This window comes from Periophthalmus magnuspinnatus, chromosome 21 (assembly GCF_009829125.3).
Source record: "Periophthalmus magnuspinnatus isolate fPerMag1 chromosome 21, fPerMag1.2.pri, whole genome shotgun sequence".
Classification (NCBI taxonomy): domain Eukaryota; kingdom Metazoa; phylum Chordata; class Actinopteri; order Gobiiformes; family Gobiidae; genus Periophthalmus; species Periophthalmus magnuspinnatus.
In genome coordinates this window covers 31,979,078-31,986,652 of record NC_047146.1, presented here as the reverse complement: position 1 = coordinate 31,986,652, position 7,575 = coordinate 31,979,078, and positions in this window count along the sequence as shown.

The following is a 7,575-nucleotide window of genomic DNA, read 5'->3' as shown; positions in this document are numbered from 1 at the left end:
TTGAAAAATATCAAAACTGTTGACCCTAACTGCACTTTTTTTTTTTTTTTTTTTTTTTTATAAAGAATACTCCGAAATGTTAAATCATCTTTTTTGGAAATGCACTATTACTACATTTTTCTTTTTTTTTTTTTTTGGAAAGACCAGATCATATTGACCCTAACTTTTTATTTGTACATGTCATTTTTGGTTTACATGATAAGAACTTGGACTCAAAAAGTGGGATTTAATTTATTTATTATATTTGGCAAATTTTATATTCATGAAAGTAAATTTTGTTGTACATCTTTGTTTTTTTTCTGTTATAATTAAGCAGTTCGAATCCTACATATTATCTCTAAAAGTTTACACAAAAAAGTCATATTAACATTTGAAGTTTTTTTTTTTTAATCATCTTTGTGCAATGTAACAGCGGAACCGTTTAATCTTTTCTTTTTTTGTATTTTTTCCTCCCCCTGGAATTCTAGGTGTTCTTATGTCATGTTGTGGTGTGTATCTTATCACTGTAAAAATGACTTTTCTCTAATTTTTTTCTATTTAAAAAAAAAAAAAAAAGAGTGATTTGAAAAGATTTGAAATCGTTTGGTCCCGTGCAGAGGACAGACCAGTGTGCACACCGGGCTGTAAGCGCTGGGCAGGCCTACACTACAGCTGCCCCAGGATACAATGCGACCATGACCTATATACGGACTACTGCAGTGGCTTTAGGCGATAACAAAGGGCCCAGTGTAAACAAGGGACACAAGGGACGCACGGGCTCCTGCACACATACAATATGCAACTACAAGAAATATGTTACAGCCATTTTTCATAATAACACACATATAATAATAAGCCCGAGGGAATTTATTACTACTGGTACGACAAAGTCATAATGTGGGTAGTGTCTGTGTATCTTTGTTAGTGTGAGAGGGTGACCAGATTTACAACATTCAAAACTGGGACACACCCGGGTCAGGACGGGTGGGATAAATAAAATTATGAACTGCATGGTGGAAGAAGAGGAGACGAGGAGGAGAGAGGAGAGAGCAGGAAGAGAGGAGGAGAAAGAGGAAGAGAAGAGAGGAGGAGAAGAGAGCAGGAGAAGGATGAAGAGGAAAGAGCAGGAGGAAGAGGAGAGGAGAGACAAGGAGGAAGTGAGAGGAGAAAGAGGAGAGAGGAGGAGGAGGAGAGAGCAGGTGAGAGGAGGTGAGAGGAGGAGGAGGAGAGAGGAGGAGAGAGCAGGGGAGAGGAGGAGGAGAGAGGAAGATAAGAGAGGAGGAGAAGAGAGCAGGAGAAGGATGAAGAGGAAAGAGCAGGAGGAAGAGGAGAGGAGAGACAAGGAGGAAGTGAGAGGAGAAAGAGGAGAGAGGAGGAGGAGGAGAGAGCAGGTGAGAGGAGGTGAGAGGAGGAGGAGGAGAGAGGAGGAGAGAGCAGGGGAGAGGAGGAGGAGAGAGGAAGATAAGAGAGGAGGAGAAGAGAGCAGGAGAAGGATGAAGAGGAAAGAGCAGGAGGAAGAGGAGAGGAGAGACAAGGAGGAAGTGAGAGGAGAAAGAGGAGAGAGGAGGAGGAGGAGAGAGCAGGTGAGAGGAGGTGAGAGGAGGAGGAGGAGAGAGGAGGAGAGAGCAGGGGAGAGGAGGAGGAGAGAGGAAGATAAGAGAGGAGGAGAAGAGAGCAGGAGAAGGATGAAGAGGAGAGAGCAGGAGGAAGAGGAGAGACAAGGAGGAAGAGAGAGGAGAAAGAGGAGCAAGGAGAAAGAGGCGAGAGGAGGAGGAGGAGAGAGGAGGAGAGAGGAGGAGAGAGCAGGTGAGAGGAGGAGGAGAGAGCAGGGGAGAGGAGGAGGAGGAGAAGAGAGCAGGAGAAGGATGAAGAGGAGAGAGCAGGAGGAAGAGGAGAGACAAGGAGGAACAGAGAGGAGAAAGAGGAGCGAGGAGAAAGAGGCGAGAGGAGGAGGAGAGAGCAGGGGAGAGAAGGAAGAGGAGGAGAGAGCAGGGGAGAGAGGAGAAGGAGATAGAGGAGAGAGGAGAGAGCACGTGAGAGTAAGAAGAGAGAGCAGGTGGAGAGGAGTAGAAGGAGGAGAGAGCAGGAGGAGGAGCAGAGAGGAGGAGAGAGGAGGATGCCTTAGTTTGGTAGTGTTACCTGTAGGATTTGTCCACCGAGGGTCGGTGGCTCGAGCAGATCCACTGACCCACAGGTTGCTGGTGTGACTCCAGCTTCCACAGATGAATTGTTGTGTCCTTGGGCAAGACACTTAACCCACCTCGCCTGCCTGAGTACTCTTGTGTGTGAATGTGTGAGTGTTTCCTTGATGTAAAGTGCTTTGAGTGACTTGGAAAAGTGCATTTACCACTGTCTCCAAACAGATCAAATTCACTGTTAAACTGTAAATATTTCTTTAGAGTATTCCAAAATAAACATTGCTTTTAGAATCTTAATCCTCTTAGTCATGACCTGAATGCTCCAGAAAAGACTCTATGGTTTAAATAGGACCACTTTAAAATCCCTTGTATATTTTGGTATTATAGACCTGTTATAGGCCTAAATAAAGAGTGGGATTACTAAAGGCGTTCTTATAAATTATGCAACCCAAATATTAAAATGTAAAACAGTAAATGTCCCAAATCACATGGTCTAGAGTAGGGGTGTCAAGCGCATTTTCACCGAGGCCACATCAGCAAGATGGCTGCCCTCAAAGGACCAGATGTAAAATAAATCTAACTACTTTTTAAACTTGTTAATTAACTGTTTCTGTATTTATTACTTACTCAAGTTACAAATATTACATATGTATTTGCCTAGATGTAAAAATATGGCTGTGTGACTGTGTATCTTCTGATAAAAACATTTTAAGACCATCATATCTTTTAATTTATCCTGTCGAGGGCCACATAAAATGATGTGGAGGGCCACATTTGGCTCGCGGGCCTTGAGTTTGACACATGTGATCTACAGCAAAAAGAACTACAATGTGTTAAACAGGAGGAAGACATAAACTGTAGCTGTCAGTTTCTTCTGCAGTTGTAAGTTGTATTTGGTTTAGGTCCCATCCAAGAATGTGTCCTCTGCATTTGACCCGTCCTTCAATGCCACTGGGACAAATGTCAGGTAGAAATGGCAACTGCATCTCGTTTAGTTGTTTATTTTTTCAGGAACAATGTACGTAAAACACTGAGCAACACAGCAGAGGAAATAAGGCTACTGCAAAATTGCTAACTTCCACCTGGAGTCTCTGCAGGAGAAACCATTCCCTGGGTTTGATGCCACTGGAGAATCGAACCCAGGACCGTTCAGATGTAATTAAAAGAGCAAAACAATCCTCCCTCATGTTGCTTTACTTTATGGAATAATATGATGATCTAGTTCAATGGTTCCCAACCGTTTTTGTCTCACGCTGAGTGCCCTCTATTAATGAGAATCCAGAGTTTCTTTAGTAAAAATAAATCCGTTTGATGCACATTGCCAACTACAACTATTATATTCTCTTGCTTTACTAAAATAGGCCTCAATGGAATCATTATCGAGTATTTAAAATGTAAAACAAAGACTATTTTACAATCAAATACTAGAGATGCACCGATTAAAATTTTTCTGATGTCGATACTTTGGCCCAATATCAATCGATACCATTGCAGAGACTGAAAGTAGCATTTATTTCCTTTAAACACAAAAAGCATAAGGTAAAAAATGATCCAAATGTGTTTTATGACAATAGAACAGCTTTGTAAAAATAGAAGATGAATATTATGAAACGTTTGGGGCCAACATCTGGAAGTAAATCGTCTTATTATGTCAAGTTATAGCACACAATGGGATCTGGACTGAGGCCAAATCTTAGAGCAAAATGTCCAATCTTAGCACCGATATCAAACACTAGTATCGTATCGGTGCATCTCTGTCAAATGCCTGTCAGTGTCCCCTTTCCTTCAAATCTAAACCCCAGCTTCAGTGAAATAAAAAGACACTTAAGGTCAATTAAAATTAGCCATTTCTTCTCTTTTATTACAATCATCAGTGAAATGAAGACACATACAGGAGCTTTGCATAGAGTGAAATCTGGAGTGGATCAAATGTTCATGAAAAGACAGTGTGATTCAGCTGCTTTTGAGCGGTTAGTGATTTAAATAACCGATTTATGTGAGAGATGCACTGTTCGTTGATTGCACTGTGGACTTTTGGATCATGTTGTGTGATTTTAAGAGTGAAAATTGGCCTAAATATGGTTGCAAGCCCCAAACTTTGGTACATTCGGTGCAAAATATAATAAACCATTGACACAGAACGCGACAGACATGTACAGTTATTTACACAGACAAGTAGGACCGCACTCGATGTACACGGACATGTGCTCTTGCAGGAATCATAACAGCCCTATGCTTTAACAATAGCCCATTCAAGAGATATGGACAGTCACCTTCACCTATTACTAAGATAGGCAGACTTGCACATGTAAAACTAATATAAAGCGTGTCGCCATGGAAACTCACCAATACACTGTCAGTAGATTATGTAGCACGCCATTTCGCTCTAAAAATATTAAAATATCTTCCACCTTCATACTGTTATAAGCAGAGGTGGGTGGAGACGCTAACTGATATTAACACGTGAAAAATAAATGGATACGCTGCGTCGAAATACTCCAATGACTGCCAAAAATCGAGAAAAAAAAACGTGCAAAATACTGAATTTTAAGATCATGAAATTGCATCTAAAAGAAGACGTATCACACTGTTTTTTGGGTATGTAATAATTATTTTACGTTTTGTTAAAGTGAATGGCATTATTGGTTTAATTCTGCTGAAAAAAACACACCTGGAGTTGCGTTTTGTTTCATTCACACACGTTTAACACACAAACCCTGTATATTTAGGCGAAGTTCTTCTCTCAAACTGAAAAAAAAAACCCAAAACACTCTGTTCCACCTCGTGATGTCATCATGTGGTGATACAGGAAGTGCTCCACTGTGTTTTTAAACTCCAAACACCTTCACTAGAGTCTCTCAACTCTCTCAACTGGATCTCTGCTGAACTAAAGGTAAAAGGAGCTGTTAACTTGTAAACTACCACTTCATGACATCACAAGGTGGAACAGAGCGTTTTGAGCTTTGGAGATGTAAACCAGGATTACTCAAGCATGTGTGATTAAAACAAAACACAACTCCAGGTCTGTTTTTGAGGAGGTAACAGCATTATAACACGACTTAAAACTACAAGAATCATCTCTGCGTAATACAGGACCTTTAATAATAGAAACAGTTCCATTGAATGAGGAACTGATATAACAACCATTTACATATTTACTGTAAAAAAAAAAAAAAATGCTTTGTGGCATTTTAAACCATGTATGACCCAGACTATAATAAAAAAAAAAAAAAAAAAAAAAGTGCAAGTAAGTATTGCGAAGTGGGCGGAGCTAGGGGGTACGTGGAAACAGACATTTTCTAAGCATTTAAGCCTCAAACGCAGAACAAACATGCACGGATCAATCAAAATACAACTGTGAATAAAGTAATAATGAGGAAACACCAGTATACCTTATATAATACTTTGAAAACTTTTAAAATGATAGTCATATTTTGATTGATTTTGAATATTTAAAGCAACTCTATTCTGCAAAATGGATGTGTAGATCTTTAAACCATGTTGTAGTTGTCTTCCATTTACCCTCTTGAAGTTGTATCTGGTCTGATTCGTGCATGTTTGAATCTTTAAACGCTTATTTTCAACGCGCCATATCGTCGATGAACTCCCGTTTTCACCTGCACCTTCACACGCCCACTGCGAACGCCGGTCAGTTGCTAAAAAATATGAGTCGCCAAGAATTCAAAAAGGCAGAAGTTGGTTACATTGTCATCGTGTTGTTCATCTCAGCAATAATAATCTCTCTGACCGGTTATCACAAAAAAATAAAAATAAAAAAATGGAAAGGTGCACTGTATTTTTTCATTTTATTTACTTAATCAGTGATACGTTTAGGATTCGGAAAAGAAAAGAAAATCGTGTCAGCTCCGTTTAGGCGCCACAGTTTTCTAACCCAGTGGATTTATTTCATTTATTAAGTTGTTTTAGACGATTATTGTGATTTTAAATGTCCAAATTATAACGTAATAATGGAAGAGCGTCATAGATTAAAACTAAAATAGGCACAAGCTCGATATGTCTGTTTTTAGAGATGAAATATACTTAAACTATAAATAAAAATACAAAACAATGAATGAACGACTGCAGTAGGTCTCCCCTCCTCTGATTATAACACAGTGTACACGGCGTCGCTTTGGCCGCACGCTTCAGTGTAAAGTGACACAATATGACCGGCCCGTTTGTTTTGATGGACGGCGATATCCTCATGCAAAAAGCTAGTAAGGACACAATTTCAGCATGCAATATCGAGCTATGACACAACGCCACCTAGAGGAGTGTTACCGCCTTAGGCCAACTCACAGAGCTGACCAGGAGGACCCCCGTAGAGTCACATGCACAAGTTTGGAGGATTGGAAATGTTTAGCTAATTGGTTTTAGCTAAGTATTCCCAGGTCTTTTTGTGGTCTAGCTCAGATAAGACTTTGTACAGAAGGTGTAATCTTTGCATGCACCCATAGAAAATACTGTGTTTGTGTGTGTGTAAACGTGTGTGAGTTTGTGCACTGGGTTGTGTTGCCACTGTAACGTAAATATATATTATCCCCCTTAAAGGCCTTAAAGTGTTAAACTTTACACTCTTTATATGTGCTGTTAGAATAAAAACTAAGCTCTGGTGCCCCCATGTGGTTATCCATTACATTAAATATCATTCACTCATATAATACCATGTTTTTATCAACATTAATACTGTTTTGGGCTGTTATTTTCTCATGGTCTGTATATTGTGTGCGTACTGGAGCCCACTATCATTATCAATTCTACTGTACTTTTAAGATATTTGATAGCGATGCTGAACAATAAGTAGCATTTTAAAGAGCCTGTACCAATTTTTTTTGTTTTTAGGAGGATGTTGGTGTCCAGCGTAATGTTGTTTTTCCTGCAGTCACTGATCCTAAAGCTAAAGCAGACTCCATTCACACCATGCTCTTGTTGCAGTTACAGCCCTTTTTGCTCCTTTTTCAAACTTATTGCTGCTGTCGTCCTTATGTTATTTTGGCTCCAATTCACTTTCTCCTGAAAAGCCGTCACCCCTCTCTCTGTAACTGCTGCTGTTAGACTCGTCATTTTGGTTCTGTATTCTGTAAATTAGCTGCCAACCTCTGAGCCGTAGTGGCCCGTTCCTGTGTTGACTGTTTGCTAGCGTAGCTGACGTGCTTCGTAGCAAAGTAACGGCTGATACTCTCTGAAAACTGCGACAGTTTCTTGTCATATCAGGCACACAGCCTTTGATCGGACTTCAGTGAAAAATATTTTGTCGTCCACTCTGTATTAAACACTTGGCGCTCACTATCCACTTTTCTTTTTTTTGATAAGCTCATTTTTGGAGAAGGGCTGATAAGAGAATAAGAGAGTAATACACACGAACACGGTTATTTTAATACAATTTGGTCACGTTCGGCAGGCCGGATTAATAAGCCCAACGGGCCATCTGTGGCCCCTGGGCCGTAGTTTGCCCATG